The sequence below is a fragment of the Stomoxys calcitrans genome, chromosome 2, assembly GCF_963082655.1.
Source record: "Stomoxys calcitrans chromosome 2, idStoCalc2.1, whole genome shotgun sequence".
NCBI classification, from domain to species: domain Eukaryota; kingdom Metazoa; phylum Arthropoda; class Insecta; order Diptera; family Muscidae; genus Stomoxys; species Stomoxys calcitrans.
In genome coordinates, this window is record NC_081553.1 from 122579937 (window position 1) to 122596020 (window position 16084).

Consider the following 16084-nt stretch of genomic DNA (forward strand, 5'->3'; position numbering starts at 1 on the left):
AGATTTTGTTTGCTGATTTAGCTGACCAAAATGTCTGTTAATACAGCAGCCGTAAGTTTGCTGAATCAGCAGTAATGTCTGCTTTCCCATTTTCAGCAGGCAAAAACTGCTGTTTTAGCAAACATTTTGCTGTTTTGAATAACAAATTTTTGTTGAGTGTAAGTAAATGTTTAGCAGAATCCATGGTGGTGGATACTTTTTACTTGTTTATTCATATTTTTTAGTCAACTATGAGTTTACCATTCACCCTAATGTTGATCCAAACATTTGCTTGCTTACTCAGTTATTTATAAAGAAATCAAAGAGAGAATTGACTCTTTGGCAACAGGCGTAGCAATAGTCGTGCTTTACTCAAAGTTTGTTGTAATTATGAATGGTCTCCCATGTTTAGTTGTTTACAGTTCGCCAAAGTGCGCGGTTGCTGATTCGCGACTCATATCTCCACTTGTGTGTTGTCGTTTTGAATGTTTATTATAACGGATATCTTAATACAACATCACATCGGTTAATATTTTGTATGTGAAAGGAGAAAATAAAAAAGAATCGCCAATAAACGCACAATTTTGCACAATAAAGTTATTAAACTCTATTTACACAGAAATCCAAAAAAGGCTGGTGCATTTTTTCAACAACAAAAGAAAATAAGCAAACAGGAATTAAAAAAAAATCAAGTGTTTATTTTAAAGGTACATATCTTTTTAGCGCTTTTGTGTATTTAAATATTGGTGTTTGTTATTTTATAAGAAATAATAAAAATTGTATGAAATAAGTGCTGGTGTTATAAGAAGTGCTAATCTCTCAATACATGTATAACTATTTTTGTTTTTGAAGGAATTTGATAAATAAGTGATACATACGTATGTATGTATGAAAGTCAAATTTGGTATGCTGACATTGAAATTTGAAACAAAATCAAAAAGTCAATACAAATCCATTTAAGTTCATTCTTTGGATACCAAAAACAACAATGAATATCAACCAGGTTTAAATTATAAGTTTAAAATATAACGATTATGTGCTTTAATTAACAAAAAAAAAATTGTAATGTGATGCAAATAATGCAGGGAAAATTCACAAAACTTCCAAGTATTTCAACAAAAACTTTTTTGGGTGTTCAGTTTTTATGGAGTGAGATCATGTCTAAACTTAAATTCCCTCCATCATGGACCTCATTTGCCAAATTTGACTTTTTCCCCAGCAACATTTGGAGGAAAGACCACTGATCATAAACTATTTTTACATGCATTGGAATTATGACAACAAAAAGTTTAATCCGCCATTCGGGTTATATGAAAGCCGTATCTGAACCTGGACTGACTTGGAATACATAATGTTATATCTCCAGAGACCCAACAAATCAAAACGAAAGTTGAGTTGAGAGTTTGAGTTAGTACCAAATGTGCTCATTTCAGTACCAAATGGTATTGATAGTAAAACAAAACCGTATGGTAACAAAGCAATACCGCATAGTGTGGATGAAATACAAAACGACAAATACTGTTTGATACCAGCCGTACAACGGAACTAGTATCGGTTTTAATACCAATCTACTACTGGTTTTTGAACCACTATTGAATATTGAAAAAAACATTGGAAATAATTTTAATCTTATTTTATTTCGATTATTTATGTTAAAAGTTATAATTAAATAATTACAAAAAAGTTATAATTAAATAGTTACATTGTGGCCAACCTCTATTCTTTGTATTCAGCAATTGATTGCAAATCAATTGATTCCAAGAAGTGGTTTTCATAAGAACACACCAACTGATCGTTTACCACACAAGAGACTTTATCATGTTTTTGATATGGATAAGGTCCTTAGAGTGTGCTATTTCCATTTTCACCGCTGTCGAGTATTTGTTTTTAGACAGACAAATCGTAATAATAAATTAAATTAAAAAAAATATTTTATAATGGCTTCAATATTTTAAATACAAAGTTAAACAAGACTTTTGCCACGGGGTGACAAGAATAAAAATGTGACGCCGTCATTTCTAAATGGCCTTCTTCGTCTGGTATTGAATTGATACTAAATGGTATTATAAATATTTGCCAATAAGGGTGGCTTTTTGCTACATTTTTTTAGACAATAGATTTTGAAGCAAAAAGTCTTGCTGATTTCTTTCAGTAGGATAATCGGAAAACCGGTTTATATGGTAGCTATATCAGGTTATAAATCAATTAGCACCGTACTTGGCACAGTTGTTGGTAGTTATAACAGAACACTATATGCAAAGTTTCAGCCATATCGGACAAAAATTGCGACTTGTAAGGAATCAAGGAGTCAAATCGGGAGATCGATTTAAATGGGAGCTATATCAGACTATAGACCGATTTGGACCGCACTTGAAACATTTGTTGGTAGTAATATTAGACCATTATCTGCAAAATTTTAGACCAATCGGTCAAAATTGTGGCTTCTAGGAGCTCAAGTAGTCTAATCGCACGATCGGTTTATAGGAACGTACTTGGCACAGTTGTTGGAAGTCATAACAGAACACTATATGACAAATTTCAGCCAAATCGGACAAAAATTGCGGCTTGTAAGGACTCAAGGAGTCAAATCGGGAGATCGATTTAAATGGGAGCTATATCAGACTATAGACCGATTTGGACCGCACCTGAAACATTTGTTGGAAGAAATATCTGACCACTATCTTCAAAATTTTAGACCAATCGGTCTTAATTGTGGCTTCCAGGAGCTCTAGAAATAAAATTGGGCGGTCGGTTTATATGGGGGCTATGTAAAGAACACTATATGCAAAATTTCAGCTAAATCGGAAAATAATTGCGGCTTCCAGGGCTCAAGAAGTCAAACCGGAAGATTGGTTTATATGGGAGCTATATCTAAATCTGAACCGATATGGCCCATTTGCATGAGATGTTTTGTTATGACTTCCTATAACTGTGCTAAGTATGGCGTAAATCGGTATAGAACTTGATATAGCTGCCATATAAACCGATCTAAGATCTTGAGCCTCTAGAGGGCGCAATTGTATCTAAATTCAATCTAAATATAGTTTATATTCGAGAAGGCTATGAAAGGATCTATCACAACCCATTGTACCACATTAATCGGTTAAAAAAGTCACCTTTTATGTGCCTAAGAACTTAAATCGGGAGATTCGTATTATACAATATATGACAGCTATATCCAAATATTGCCCCATCTTGACCATATTCGGTATGAATAGAGTCTAACTTAAATCGGGAGATCGGTACATATGGCAGCTATATCCAAATATAGGCCGATATTGATGATACTCCGTTCGAATGTCGAGGAACATAACGTAATTTACTGTGCCTAATTTCAGCAAAATCGAATACTAAATTCACTTTTTAAATCGGGAGATCGGTTTTTATAGCAGCTATATCAAATTTAGGACCGATCTCAATTTCTCAAATTCTGCGAAAACGTACAATAAATTCGCCTATTATAGGTCCAATACCTTAAATCGAGAGATTGGTCTATATGGCAGCTTTATCCAAATCTGGACCTACCTTGGCCAAATTGAAAAAAAAGATGTAGAAGGACCTAACACATCTCAGTGTCTCAAATTTCAGCGAAATCGGATTGTAAATAAAGATTTAATGGGCCTAAGACCTTAAATCGGGAAATCGGTCTATATGGGGGTTATATCAAGATATAGTCTGATGTAGGCCATCTTTGAACTTAACCAGACTATGGACAAAAAAAAGAGTATGTGCAAAGTTTTAGCTCAATATCTCTATTTTTAAAGACTGTAGCGTGATTTCAACAGCCAGACAGACGGACATGGCTAGATCCTTTTAGATTTTTAATACTATCAAGAATATCGGAAATGGATATTTCGATGTGTTGCAAACGGAATAACAAAATGAATATACCCCCGTACTTCGATGGTGGGTATAAAAAAAAATACTACTGTGGTACGGGGTATAACACAATTGTCCATTAGTTTGCTACGCAAACTATATATCGATAGGCTTAGAATCATTCTTTGAATCATGGGACAAGTTAGGTCTAGATTTAACCCCTTATAAACAGAACCCCGATTTGAACTGTCTGACACACAGGCGCCTATAATGACATACAAAATGCTTTAACGTCTCATCCTCTCCCCGCATGCCCTACACATGGTATCGCTTGCCGCCCATAACTCGTTCCTGTCGCCCCAAAAGGCTTCGGGAAATACTTTGTGATGTAAAAATTTCTCTCCAAAAGGTGTAGCATTGTGACACTCCGTTCAGACTCGGCTATAAAAAGGAGACCCCTTATCATTAAGCTTAAAAATTTAATCGAACAGCACTCATTGATATGTAAGAAGTTTGCCCCTGAGGTTTAATGGAACGTTCATGGGCGAATTTGCATTTTTTTGATTTATACCAGCATGTCTGTTATAGCGAATGTGAATATGACACTTGATACATACATATATGATTTACGATACAGGTCAGGTTTTAATATATTGGGTTGCCCAAAAAGTAATTGCGGATTTTTCATATAGTCGGCGTTGACAAATTTTTTCACAGCTTGTGACTCTGTAATTGCATTCTTTCTTCTGTCAGTTATCAGCTGTTACTTTTAGCTAGCTTTAGAAAAAAAGTGTAAAAAAATATATTTGATTAAATTTCATTCTAAGCTTTATTAAAATGCATTTACTTTCTTTTAAAAAATCCGCAATTATTTTTTGGGCAACCAATAGCACCTTTATATACGGAAGCGAATTAATCAATTTTTTATCCGATTTGACCAAAATTAGAAAACAATGTGAGAATATAAGCACTGATCCAATCCTTAGACCTGTACCTGGTAGTTTTTAAACTCTGGATAAGCCTTATGCTTAGGAGCCGATTATTAAATGTGGACTCCATGACATAAGTGCAAGAAATAATGTGGCATAAGTCAGGTGGGCATTTTAACCCGTCCCCCTTGCAGTCGATGTTATAATACTTTTAAGGAGTAAAAATCCGAATCGGCGGTTCAAAATGGCCGAATGGATCTTCAGGAAAGCATACGACCGGACATAGGGGCCTGAACGTTAACGCAGTGTATACCGAAATTTTTTTGTTTAAGAGGAAGACGAAGGTGGGCGTTTTTGTCCATTGTGAAACCAAAGGAGCATGAAAAGATGAAGATCTGGTTGAACTACAGCTTGCGAATATTCACATCCGCTAAATCAGACAAGTTATCGAAGAAATAATAACCTAAAGTGGAACTTCTTCTATCCCACTAGTGCGGGGCACACGTACAGCAGATGTTCTATTGTATCTTCTTCCTCGACGTCCTCACAGCTTCGGCAAAAGTCGTTACTGGCAACCTTCATTTTGTCAGCATGTTTTCCGATCAGACAGATACTTATTATGACGGACACAATGACTGGGACGCCTGTTCTAGACAATGATAGCAAAGCGGTAGACCTTTTCAAGGCTAGATTAGGCCACATAATTTTGGAATGCTCACAGCTCAGAGTACACCCCAAAGCCCATCTGGTCGTCTAGTTTGGACCCATTCGTGTAGAAGTCTATGTAACTTATATTACGAGGGATTTCGTAGTTTCAATGGGTTCTATCGGGAATAGTGGTACAGTACTTTTGATGAAAAAGCGGCAGGGTGTAATCCTCACTGCCTGGAGCATCGGACATTGTATCAAGGATAACACAGAGTCCGTAGCCGCCACATGACCAAGGAGAAAGCTCCCTTAACCTCACATCAGTGATCGCAACAATTTGTCTCGCCACAATGCCCAGTGGCATGAGGTGTAGCATTAAATTCAGTACATCAAATCCGGTTAAGTATTGAACAGTAGGTGGACTTTTGAAGCGACGTCCACCAGACCACAACACCATATAACATTATAGGTCTGACAACTGCAGTATATACCCTGAACTGAACTGGTCTGGCAATTTACATTAAGGACCTAAAGCGTGATATCTGTTTCCGTTACCTGATCATAACACCATCCTGCAGGCCAAAATTCGGGTATGGTGGTGGTATGCTTTTAACGCGAGGATGGAGCTTGCGAATATCTTTACGGAGAGTAAGTTGGCCATAGGGAGAGGGCAGACGTCTTGGTTTTAAGCGTCAGCGGGGAGGATAATCACACGTTGTATCAATTCCTATATCAATGAACGGCTTTTGCGGCCAATAGACTCTGACATTTTGATGGGGATACAATACCAGGCTTGAACTACCTTAGAGCACAGAATCGACCTAGGTTTTGTTTAGTTTTTTTTTCGAGGTTACTTTTCAGTATGCATAGCGCACAATAGGTCGTTTACTGGTTTAGGCGTACGTACGTTGAGGCATGAGGATTTAAATTTTTCTCGTCTTTTCAACCTAACCCACAAAATATATATCATGTAATCCGCCATTTTAATTTCACATTTAGTTTCGAGTGAAAATTTAGTTTGGGATTCAAGAATCAAAATTTCGGGCTAATTATTATTTACTTTTACTTGGGATAATGTATAATACTTAAAATATCGGATATTTTTAAGGGATCAGTTTATATGCAGCAGTTACATATTTATTGACCCATGTTTATGCAAATTTGACCAAGAACGTTTCACTCAGAAACAACAGAACCATGTGGTAATGTGGAAGTTTAAAATATCTAAATCTTCAAGATATACAATTTTCCATAACAAACAGCGAAATATATTTTTATGGGCAATAAATTTAACCCAAATACAAGGTAGACAAAAAATTACAGATTAGATATTTGCTTAAAACGGAAAATGAGTGGTATACGAATAATAATAAAAATACTAATCAGTATTTATAATTAGACGTACATACTTTATGTGGACATGTTATTAAGATAACCCTTATTTTTTAATTTTGGAATGCCGGTTACAGTGGAGGACAAAATGAACACAACTTTTTTGAATAAAAAAATATTTGTTGTAATAATGATGAACTAATTCTCTTAGCACTTTTTTCGATCCGATTGAGACACCTCCAAAACATGTCATTGAACGCTTCAATATCATTTTTTGAAGACCAAAAACGGTGGATTGTAGTTTTTTTCGGGATCATACGCATGCGCATCTTATAGAAGTATTTTTAAGCACCGCGATCGTATTTTTTCAACATTTCTTCTCACATGTCGAAACGAGCCTTTTTTGAGCGATTTTTAAATTGTGCGAACTCCAATGTGAACAAACTTTTTTACAGCAAGGTGTTCATGCAATGTCGAAGGTATGCTGGTGGAAGAAATACTCAAGGATGCCTCTATCTCACGGTATGCCACATGACGATCTTGCATTATAAGCTTACGCACGGCATCAATGTTGTCTAACGAGAATGGTGCTACATCGCCATACAGTTACAATTTAAGTTAATCAATGCACTCTTGTCGTTATAACCCACGCCGAAAGTAGTAAAAATGGGTCCTACAAAAATGTTTACGAGTTAATTCCTTATTTTTTATCAAATTAATTTTTTCAAGTGACTGCAAACAACTCAAATGATGGTTGTATGTCAAAACGTTCCCTGTACGATAGTGGTAGAAAATGTCAAACTTTCCAATGAAATGTGAGATTGCACCTGTTAACACTTGGTGTTGCCAGAAACTTATATAGTAGCCTCCCTCCGCCATACTAATTTCGTCATTCTGTTTGTAACACCTCGAAATATGCGTCTAAGACTCCATGAAGTATATATATTCTTGATAGTCGTGACATTTTAAGTCGAACTAGCCATGTCCGTCCGTCCATCTGTCTGTCGAAAGCACGCTTATTCTTGAAGGAGTAAAGCTAACCGCTTAAAATTTTGCACAAATACTTTTTATTAGTGTAGGTCGGAAAAATGCACGTTCTATGGGTTCAAGGGCCTCAAATATCTAAATATAGTTTGATATGGACCATAGTCGGTTTAATGCGTGACGAGTGAACTAGTAAAACTATTTATTTAAAATTTTAGCGAAATCAAGCAATAAATGCGGTTTTTATGGGCTTAGACCTTAAATCGGAAGATCGGTAAGATATCGACAGATCTGGATCATATTTGCCATGGATGCTAAGAATCTCAAAGCAATTCAGTATTTTAATTATCAGCGGAATCGAGAACAAATTCTCCCCAAGAATTCGAATCGGTCGATCGGTATATATGTTAGCTGTATCCAAATATTGCCCGATATAAACCATACCTGGTATGTCTATTGAAAAGCGTTGTACAACTCAATGTGCCAAAATCAGATACAAAATTCGGTTTTTATTGACCTTATTTCTAAATCGAGAGATCGGTATATATGGGGGCTATATTAAGATATTGACCGATCTTAACCATATTCGACACATATATCAAGGAACTTTATAAAACGGTTTGTGCCAAATTTCTGGGAAATCGGGTAGTAAATGCGGCTTTATAGGCCTAGGACTCAATATCGGTACAAATTTGAACGTTGTAGGTCCTTAGGATACAATTAGAGGGAAACGGATTTGCAGAGCACAATTCCAACCAGAAAATAACTTAAAATCCTAATGATTAACTTTTTGTAACCACCGCCGTATGATAGGGGGTATATTCATTTCGTCATTCAATGTGTATATTTCGGATCGTCGCAAAATTCTAAGACGACTTAACGAAATCCGTGTGTCTGTCTGTCCGTCTGTTGTAATCACTCTACAGCCTTCAAAATTGGGATATTGAGCTGAAATATGGCACAGATTTGGATATAGCTGCTATATAGACCGATTTTCCAATAAAAGGTCTAATGCCCATAAATGCTTTATTTTTCATCCAATTTCTCTGAAATTTGAAACAGTGAGTAGTTTTAGGCCTACCAACATCTGACCCAAATATGGTTTCGATCGGATTATATTTAGATATAGCTGCCATATAGACCGGTCTGCCGATAAAGGGTCTGAAGCCCATAAGAGCTCTATTTATTACCTGATTTGGCTGAAATTTGAAACAGTGGATAGTTAGTTCTCCCGACATCCGTCCATAATATGGTTCGGATCAGACTATATTTAGACAAAGTTGCCATGCAGACCGATATCCTGATAAAGGGTCTGAAGCGAATAAAAGCTTTATTATACCCTCCACCATAGGATGGGGGTATACTAATTTCGTCATTCTGTTTGTAACACCTCGAAATATGCGTCTAAGACCCTATAAAGTATATATATTCTTGATCATCATGTCATTTTAAGTTGATCGAGCCATGTCCGTCCGTCTGTCTGTCGAAAACACGCTAACTTTCGAAGGAGTGAAGCTAGCTGCTTGAAATTTTGCACAAATACTTTTTATTAGTGTATGTCGGTTGGTATTGTAAATGGGCCAAATCGGTCTATGTTTTGATATAGCTGCCATATAATCCGATCTTGGATCTTGACTTCTTGAGCCTCTAGAAGGCGCAATTCTTATCCGATTTTATTGAAATTTTGCACGTAGTGTTTTGATATCACTCCCAACAACTGTGCTAAGTATGGCGGAAATCGGTATAGAACCTTATTTAAACCGATCTGGTTTCTTGAACCTCTAGAGGGCGCAATTCTCATCCGATTTGGCTGAAATTTTGTACAACGGCTTCTCCCATGGCCTTCAACATACGTGTGCAATGTGGTCTGAATCGATCAATAGCTTGATACAGCTCCCATATAAACCTATCTCCCGATTTTGCTTCTTGATGCCCTACAAGGCGCAATTCTTATCCGAATAAACAAAATATTACACAATGACTTCTATAATGTTCAGCATTCATTTATGGTCTGAATCGGACTATAACTTGATATAGCTTCAATAGCATAACAGTTCTTATTCAATAGAAATCGACAAATGCGATCAATGGTGGAGGGTATATAAGATTCGGTCCGGCCGAACTTAGCACGCTTACTTGTTTTTTATCTGATTTCGCTGAAATTTTTTAAGATTATAAAATCAACTATTTTGGCACGTACATTTTGCATATATTTTGCAAAAAAAAAGTCATATATCAAAATTCGTTTTCTTACGCCAAATTATGCCTAAATACAATTTTTGGTCAAAATCGGCCCGTAAACAAAAAGTGTATATATTTCTGCTCTCTGTATATCACACGCTATATATCAGGTTAGATTAGCTTGTCTACCTATGACGCTGATCGCCTGGATTCGAATCCTGGCACGAACATCAGAAAAATTTTCAGCGGTGGTTATCCCTTCCTAATGATGAATAAAGAGGCGTCGCTCTGGGGCACGCAATTAGCACTCGGCTTTAAAAAGGAGGTCCCTTATCATTGAGCTTAAAATTGAATCGGGCAGTACACATTAATTTGTGAGAAGTTTGCCCCAGTTCCTTAATGGAATGTTCATGGTAAAAATTGCATTTTTGCATATATCACAAATGGGCTAGAAGGTCCTTGAAAAGATACAACTTTCATACAAACCTGTTTTTCGATTTAACTTCTTAAGCCCTAGGGACCTCATTTTTTTTGGATTTGCTTGGTATAAAGAACTCACTTCTATGTGCTTAACCAACATTTTCTTTACCCACCACCATGGAATAGGGGGTGTACTAATCTAGTTATTCCGTAATAACTCGAAGTATTGATGTGGGGCCCTACTCTAAGTCAATGTAGACGTATCCGTTTGACGAAATCGCGATAGTGGTCGAACGAATAAAGATACCCAATTGAAATTTCTCCAAACCGGCAGAACTTGTTGAAAGGTAATAAATTACAACTAACATCTGTAGACTTTGTTTTAAATTCTCTATTACCCTTCCCGGTATTAATTATTCACATTTCCGGTTCCTAAAAATATTTCTGGCTCCATTAAACCTTTCAAATAAAACGGGATTTTCCAACTTCCTGGTTCTTTAAAGAATTTGCCATTTACCGAAGGCTTTCCAGAATTTTATAAGGTCTTTAAGATAACGTAGATAAATATAAATAAATGCTACACTAAACAAGAAATTTATCTGATTTATCTTTTAATTGTTGCCATCATATCATACTATTATTATAAATAATGCTGAAATAAATGCATGTCCGTGATCTTGTTGCTACATTGTTCTGGTTTAGTATTAATATTCTAAGAATTTTTTAATTGGTTTTTATTAGTCAAGTGCAATTGCACGGTGGCAAAACGTAGTTAAATTTTAACATGAAATACAGAATTGCAGCATCGCAGGTATTGTTACATCAGATTATGCACTTAACATGAAACATGCGCTAAAAATTATAAAGGTTTTTCCAATTATAAGTTGTGAAGCTTTTTTTTTATATATCTAAAATGTAGTAACAATGCTACTATATTTTAGATATTTGGAAAAGGTTTAATAAAAACTGTGGGCTGGAAATTTAATCAAATTATGGGGTTGTTAATATTTGAATTTTTAAACATGCAAATAATTTGTGGTAGTTTTTACATGCTTGTTTTCTCTTTTTTTATTATTTTGCAATTTAATAGAATGACATGCATGTTCCATAAGCAATTAATTTAGAGTAGGCATTTTCGTTTTACGTTGTGAACCGATTTGGATGTTGGAGCCAAATCGCATAAGAATTAAGGCCTATAAGGGCTCAAGAAGTAATATCGGAGATCGGTTTATATGGGAGCTATATCAGATTACCAACCGATGCAGACTGTACTGGGCACACATGTTGAAGACTGTAGGAGAAGTCGTTGTACAAAATTTCAGCCAAATCGGATAAGAATAACGCACTCTAAATGATCCAGGGCCTTGAAATTTTGCATATAAACTGAACCTCGGTTATTACCATGTAAAATTACATGAAGATATCTTTATCCGTTCCAAAATGGCAGACTTTTTTCTACTTATTTTTTCCCTCCATCCCACTGTGCGTCGATAGATATCGACGATTGAAGTGGGTCAGTGAATTGCTTGAGAGACAAGAAACAGCACTGGATCATCTGTTCGTTTAAAGCCTACTTTATTCATTCTAGGCCACTCGGAAATGCCCAACAAATCCTGGGAGATCGTTTCTCTATAATGCGCCTCCACAATTTCTTAAGGACTGGACCAATGGTCGAATGAATATGAATGACACAGACTACTGCCATCGGCAAATGAGTAGACTGGATTCGAAATCTGACCCAATAGATCGTCAATGAAAATAAGAACAAGTAAAAAGGTATTAAGTTCGGCCGGGCCGAACTTTGGATACCCACCACCTCGGGTATATATGTAAACCTCCTTTCGACACAATCCGATGAAAATTGGATGACCTATGCAAATTCGGCACTGACATTGAGTGGTTTTATAAATATAAGTCACTGTTGAATTTTGTATTTCAAATTTCAACAAAATCGGGTAATAAAAAAAGTTTTTATGAGCTTCAGACCCTTAACCGCATATCGGTCTATATTACAGCTATATCTAAATACAGTCTTATTTTTGGGTCGGATGGCGGGAGGCCTAAAACTACTCACTGTTTAAAATTTAAGCAAAATCGGATGAAAAATTAAGTGGTTATGGGCATATCCGACATAGAACCTTTGTCGGAAAATCGGTCTATAAAGCAGCTATATCCAAATATGGTCCGATTTGGCCCGTTCAAGAACTTAACCAGCGTGCATCAAAAATATGTATCTGTGCCAAATTTCAGCTCAACATATCAATTTTTGAAGCTTGTAGAGTGATTACAACAGACGAACGGACAGACGGATCATCGTTAAATCGGACACACGGACATTGTTAAATCGTCTTAGAATTTTACGACGATCCGAAATATACATATATGCTTTGTAGGGTCGGAAATTGATATTTCGATGTGTTGCAAACGGAATGACTAAATGAATGTACCCCCTATCCTACGGTGGTGGGTATAAAAAGGGAAGGGGAGAGGACAGAGTCTTGTGGCACACCTGCGGTCAATCTATACTCATCGGACGAGAACCCATCTACAACAACTCGTATAGTGCCATCTATGAGAAAGCTCAGTATAAATCAAATACAGTTAGTACCGACTCCAAAAGCAACTATTTTTTATATAAGTGTACCGTGTTAGACCTTATCAAATGCCTTGGAGCAATCCAGAGCCACGACCTTACTCTCACCAAACTGGTGGGTAAAGCGATTCCAACGTTCCGACAGAAATACCATTAGGTCTGCCGTAAAGCGATTTCTTCGGAATCCATACTGTCTATCGCTAAGAAGGCCATTGAACCTTAAGTATCTCACAAGATGATGGAATGGTTAACCATACTCTCCATAACGTTGGAGAGCGCGAAGCTACTCGGTAATTCGCAGGATTGTTCGCCCCACCTTTTTGGCGATGGGCTGAACGTTTGCCACGTTCCTGCACGGAAAGCAAGGTTAAAAAGGTTACGTAGTGAACGAGCAATCGTCGAAGAACACTAGGACACCAGGCCCGGAGATTTATTAACGTCGAGATCCGCAAGAACCCTTTTAACTCCACGTGTTCGAAAGAATATCTGAGGCATACAACTAGATATACTTTCAATCAAAAGGAGCGGCAAGGAAGAATTTCCTGCAAACGTTTCAGCCAGTAGGTTAGCCTTATCAACTGGGTCAGTGAATACCAGATCATCCTTAACAAGAGTTACGATTGCCGATGAGTTGCCCTTTACTCTTTTTGCGAATGACCAAAAACACTTGCTTCCCCGCGAAGAAGCAATAAATTTAGCACGTAGACGCTGTCCGTAAAGAATCTTTTCGTGTCTAAGTTCTCTGACACATGAAGTTCTTGCCTGTTTGTTTATAATTCATATTTCAAGTTTGCGACTCGCAGTTGTTGACACTGTTCGCTTAGTGCGCAATTTTGAACATAAAATTCAAGTATGTTTATAAACACTCGAAATTAAATACTACTTACTAAAACATGTATTTAAGAATAGGCGCAAGTTGGGCAAAGCCGACTTTTTCATACCCTCCAATATAGGGGACAAGTACAAATTAGTTTAAAAGAAGGCAGTGGAATGTGATTTTATAGGATTTGCATGTGGACTTAAGTTGGGCAAAGTCGACCTTTTAATATCCTCCAACAAAGTGGACAAGCAGATGAAAAGAAGTCAGTAGAAAATGTTTTTTAGGATTTAAATGGTCACCCCGACAGCCATGTTGGTTCTATTCCCAAAAGAGGCATGTTCTGTCGCTACTGTGGTATCCGATTCTTTGTGTCAAGTTTCAAGAAAATTAGACAAAATATGAGTTCTGCATTTTGTAAACAAGTACATAGACTGACATGACGAAATCGATCGATTAACTATTGATCTATGTTTTCTACTTTTTGGAATAACAAACAAATGCACTAAGTTATAATATCGTTTATCACAGTAGTGGTATGGAGTGCAAAAATACACTTCAGTCACAATTATTGTTCTTCAAAGATAAAAAAAAATAGTTGTATAAATATTGTGTTTAGTTTTATTACAATAAGTCATAGAGGTAGAAAAACGGTAGGATGGGACAGTCGATCTAAGTTATATTACTGTTATAACTAAAGGAATAAATAAATGATATATATTTATATATATATATATATATATATATATATATATATATATATATATATATATATATATATATATATATATATATATATATATATATATATATATATATATATATATATATATATATATATATATATATATATATATATATATAAATATATAAATATATATATATATTGTAATTTTAAGAGATCCGATCAAATTTTTTATCTGATTAAAAATTTATTTGAATCAACTTTTTCATTCAATACTGTCAAAAACTTCTATGATGTCAACATTGGGGAAGTTGATCGCACTACTAAACTGCATTAACCCAATAAAGGAAATAACATTTCGATTTCAGTTAAATGTCGGCATTCCATTGCAGCTATTAAGACTAAACCTTGTTTGTCACAGTATTGAGATTGTTATTACATTTCGAATCGATACTAATTTATGCATATTTGTATTGCAAATAAGTGCGTGTATATTTAAATTTTAGCATTTGAAATTCGCCAAAGACCTTAAGCTTTTGTTGACAATGAATGCTTCTGTGCTACCGATTTTGAAACCCCAAAATAATAAACGGTGCTAACAAGTTTGAGAGGTCTTCATGTTCCGGTGCTGAACGATTTAATGCGTATTTAGTAATTAGAAGTTAGATGCAATAATTTTGGGTTTAACCATTTTTTGGGGGAATTTTTTGTGTAAAATCAAATGTATTTAATAAGAAATAAATTAACTAACCAAATTAATTCACGAAACATTAGAATAAACTCGATTCCATGAAAATTTAAAAATCTGCACGTGTGTATATCGAACATTGCTAAATGTTTAAAATCCTTATCACATATATGTGAGTTATGTGCTCACATTGCATGGAATCGCAATTATGAAACCTATTATTCTCAATGTTGCGATAAGATTTCGGTAAGGTTAGGTCAGGTTTAAGTGGCAGTGTGCCATCAAATTTACTTAGGTGTTTTCTTCCATTGTGAAACCAAAAGAACAGGAGAAGGAATATGCCTTCTAGTTCCTACCGTTGAACCATCCAGATCGCTTTAAAAAGCCCAACAACTTTCGAACGTTCACATCTGCTGAATGGGACAAGTTCAAAGAAATAACTACCTAAAGTGGAACTCCCACAGACTGCCAGTGCGGGACAAACCCACAGCAGATACACATATTTGTGTATGCAAACAAGAACATATCCTGCAAACAGTTATGATCGCCAAACAATCTTCCGTGAATCTTCTAGAAGAAGGTTCCGATCGCGGACGAGCTCGTCTAAGAGCTGTAGATGATCCCCCGGCGTGAGGTGTTGTGTCATCAAGACAAATCTCCTTGAAGAGCGTTCCGCGAATCTTCCTTATGAGTTGCTAAAGAGTAAGTTAGAAGAGTTTTGGAAGAAGAATCTTGGCATCGTGTGGTGAGAAACAAATAAGTATTTTGGAAGATTAATAAAATAATCTTCACTAGAAGAGTTGCGTATTACTCACCTGGGCGAATAAGAAATAAGTGTTTTGGAATATTTATTAAATATTGCTTTAAAAGTGTTGCGCGTTTTTCGCTTAGATGATCCAAAAATGCATATTAAGATTAGTCGTTCATCAAAAACGTAAAAACTTAAAAAAAAGTTTTTTTACTCTTCTTATTTGTCGTAAACAGTTATGTACATTATATTGGGTTGGCC

At 35.9% G+C, this 16084-nt stretch overlaps 1 protein-coding gene across 6 annotated transcripts in view; it reads left to right on the plus strand.

Annotated features, from left to right (window-relative positions):
• The first annotated feature begins 398 nt into the window (after window positions 1-398).
• Window positions 399-16084, plus strand: part of LOC106082457 (cystinosin homolog) — a 70813-nt gene continuing 55127 nt past the window's right edge. For 5 of the 6 annotated variants that reach the window (XM_059363089.1, XM_059363088.1, XM_059363086.1 and 2 more), the window contains exon 1: window positions 399-686. The gene's annotated coding sequence lies outside the window, so the exon portion shown is untranslated. The remainder of the gene's footprint in view (window positions 687-16084) is intronic. The other variant, XM_059363087.1, reaches the window with a different exon arrangement.